Source organism: Triticum dicoccoides, chromosome 5A (assembly GCF_002162155.2).
Source record: "Triticum dicoccoides isolate Atlit2015 ecotype Zavitan chromosome 5A, WEW_v2.0, whole genome shotgun sequence".
In the NCBI taxonomy this organism is placed as follows: Eukaryota; Viridiplantae; Streptophyta; class Magnoliopsida; order Poales; family Poaceae; genus Triticum; species Triticum dicoccoides.
Window position 1 is genome coordinate 709,104,344 of NC_041388.1, and position 4,041 is coordinate 709,108,384.

A 4,041-nucleotide genomic window follows, 5' to 3' on the forward strand; every position below is an offset into this window, starting at 1 on the left:
AAAATGGTTATGATGTGGTATGATACGGTGGTATCCTCCTCTGAATGATTTAAGTGACTTGACTTGGCACATGTTCACGCATGTAGTTGAAACAAAATCAACATAGCCTTCACGATATTTATGTTCATGGTAGATTATATCCTACTCATGCTTGCATTCGGTGTTGATTAATTTTAATGCATGTTCATGACTGTTGTCGTTCTCTAGCTGGTCGCTTCCCAGTCTTTTGCTAGCCTTCACCTGTACTAAGCGGGAATACTGCTTGTGCATCCAATCCCTTAAACCCCAAAGTTATTCCACATGAGTCCACTATACCTACCTATATACAGTATCTACCTGCCGTTCCAAGTAAATTTGTATGTGCCAAACTCTAAACCTTCAAGTAAATATCCTATTTTGTATGCTCAAATAGCTCATGTATCAACTAGGGCTGTCAGTATCTTCCATTTTAGGTGGGTTATTCTCAAGAGGAGTGGACTCCACTCCTCACTCACGAGATAAATGACTGGTCACCGGGATGCCCAGTCCCATGCTTTATGCAAACTAAATCAAAATAATTGCAAACAAAACTCCCCCTGGGACTCTTGTTAGTTGGAGGCACTATTTGTTTCGAGCAAGCCATGGATTGATGCTTGTTGGTGGAAGGGGGAGTATAAACTTTACAATTCTGTTTGGGAACCGCCTATAATGTGTGTAGCATGGAAGATATCGCCATCTCTTGGTTGTTATGTTGACAATGAAAGTATAATGCTCAAAATATTATTAACCTCTATTTCAAAACCGAGCTCTGGCACCTCTACAAAACCGTGCTTCCCTCTGCAAAGGGCCTATCTATTTACTTTTATGCTGAGTCATCATCCTCTTATTAAAAAGCACCAGTTGGGGAGTACCGCTGTCATTTGCATTCATTATTGTTAGTTTACATTGAGTATGACTTGAGTGGATCTCTTTTACCATGAATTACAATGTCTAGTCAGTCCTTGGTCTTTAAAGGTGCTTTGCATTTATGTTTTGCGGTCTCAGAAAGGGCTAGTGTGATACCATCTTGTTATATCATATTATGATTGTTTTGAGAAACTGTTGTCATTCGAGATTTATTATTATGGATCGCTAGTTGATTATGCTATTGATATGAGTAAACTTGAGACCTATGTGTTATTGTGAATGTGGTTAGTTATAATCTTTGCTGTAAACTTGAATGCTGGCTTTACATATTTACAACAACAAGAGCAAATAGAGTTTGTAAAAGTTTTTATTTATCACTTTCAGTTTATCAACTGAATTGCTTGAGGATAAGCAAAGATTTAAGCTTGGGGGAGTTGATACGTCTCCGTCGTATCTACTTTTCCAAACACTTTTGCCCTTGTTTTGGACTCTAACTTGCATGATTTGAATGGAACTAACCCGCACTGACGCTGTTTTCAGCAGAATTACCATGGTGTTATTTATGTGCAGAAACAAACGTTCTCAGAATGACCTGAAACTTCACGGAGCGACTTTTCAGAAAATATGAAAAACACCTGCAAAAGATGAAGGCCAGGGGGCCCACCACCTCTCCACAAGGGTGGGGGCGCGCCTGCCCCCCTAGGGCGTGCCCCCTACCTCGTGGGCCCCCTGTTGCCTCTCCGACTCCAACTCCAACTCCATATATTGTGTTTCGGGGAGAAAAAAATCAGAGAGAAGAAATCATCGCGTTTTACGATACAGAGCCGCCGCCAAGCCCTAAAACCTCTCGGGAGGGCTGATCTATAGTCCGTTCAGGGCTCCGGAGAGGGAAATCCGTCGCCATCGTCATCATCAACCATGCTCCATCACCAATTTCATGATTCTCACCGCTGTGCATGAGTAATTCTATCGTAGGCTTGCTGGACGGTGATGGGTTGGATGGGATCTATCATGTAATCGAGATAGTTTTGTTAGGGTTTGATCCCTAGTGTCCACTATGTTTTGAGATTGATGTTTCTATGACTTTGCCATACTTAATGCTTGTCACTAGGGCCCGAGTGCCATGATTTCAGATCTGAACCTATTATGTGTTCATCAATATATGAGAGTTCTTGATCCTATCTTGCAAGTCTATAGTCACCTATTATGTGTTATGATCCGTTAACCCCGAAGTGACAATAATCGGGATACTTACCGGTGATGACCGTAGTTTGAGGAGTTCTTTTATTCACTATGTGTTAATGCTTTGTTCCGGTACTCTATGAAAAGGAGGCCTTAATATCCCTTAGTTTCCATAAGGACCCCGCTGCCACGGGAGGGTAGGACAAAAGATGTCATGCAAGTTCTTTTCCATAAGCACGTATGACTATATTCGGAATACATGCCTACATTATATCAATGAACTGGAGCGAGTTCTGTGTCACCCTAGGTTATGACTGTTTACATGATGAACCGCATTCGGCATAATTCTCTATCACCGATCTATTGCCTACGAGCTTTTCATATATTGTTCTTCGCTTATTTACTTTCCCGTTGCTATTGCTATCATCACTACAAAATACCAAAAACATTACTTTTCCTACTGTTACCTTTTGCTACCGTTACGACTACTATCATATTACTTTGCTACTAAATACTTTGCTGCAGATATTAAGTTTCCAGGTGTGGTTGAATTGCCAACTCAGCTGCTAATACTTGAGAATATTCTTTGGCTCCCCTTGTGTTGAATCAATAAATTTGGGTTGAATGCTCTACCCTCGAAAACTGTTGTGATCCCCTGTACTTGTGGGTTATCACTTTGCTACTAAAACTTTGCGGCAGATACTAAGTTTCCAGGTGTGGTTGAATTGACAACTCAGCTACTAATACTTGAGAATATTCTGTGGCTCCCCTTGTGTCGAATCAAGAAATTTGGGTTGAATACTCTACCCTCGAAAATTGTTGTGATCCCCTATACTTGTGGGTTATCAAGACTATTTTCTGGCGCCGTTGCCGGGGAGCATAGCTCTATTCTTTGAGTCACTTGGTATTTATATCTGCTTATCATTATGAAGAACTTGAAAGATCCAAGAACCAAGATTTATCCCTCAACTACGAGGGGAGGTAAGGAACTGCCATCTAGCTCTGCACTTGATTCACCTTCTATTTTGAGTAAGCTTGCGACACCTAAACCTACTTCTGATATTCGTTCTGATATGTCGCATGTTATTGATGATGCCACTTCTGCTATACATGATACTTATAATGAAACTACTTCTATTCTTGATACTACTGTGCCACTTAGTGAATTTCTTGACGAACAACTTGCTAGGGCTAGAGAGATTGAAAATATTGAATCTGATAATGCTGATGAAAGTGACGATGAAGACTTGTGTGTTATTCCTAAGGGTTATGTTTATGATAAAGAAGCTTCTTTAGCTATTTTAGCTTGCAAAGATAGATACGAGCTCAAGAGGTTATTAGCTAAATGGAATCAGCAATCTCTAAATGCTAGAATGAAACCCGACCCTGCTTTTGCTACTTCACCTATCTGTGTTACTGATAAGGATTATGAATTCTCTATTGATCCTGATATAATTACTTTGGTTGAATATGATCCTTTTCATGGCTATGAATCTGAAACTGTTGTGGCAAATCTTACTAAATGAAATGATATTGCCGCCCTATTCACTAAAGATGAGAGAACTCGCTACTTTTATATCCTTAAAATATTTCCGTTCTCATTAAAGGGTGATGCTAAGATATGGTTTAATTCTCTTGATCCTGGTTGTGTGCGTAGTCCCCAGGATATGATTTATTACTTCTCTGCTAAATATTTCCCTGCGCATAAGAAACAAGTTGCTTTAAGCGATATATATAATTTTGCGCAAATTGAAGAAGAGAGTCTCCCACAAGCTTGGGGGAGGCTTCTCCAATTACTTAATGCTTTGCCTGATCATCCTCTTAAAAAAATGAAATACTTGATATCTTTTATAATGGACTAACCGATGCCTCCAGAGATTACCTGGATAGTTGTGCTAGTTCTGTTTTCAGGGAAAGAACACCAATGAAGCTGAAATTCTATTGAATAATATGTTGACAAATGAAAATAATTGG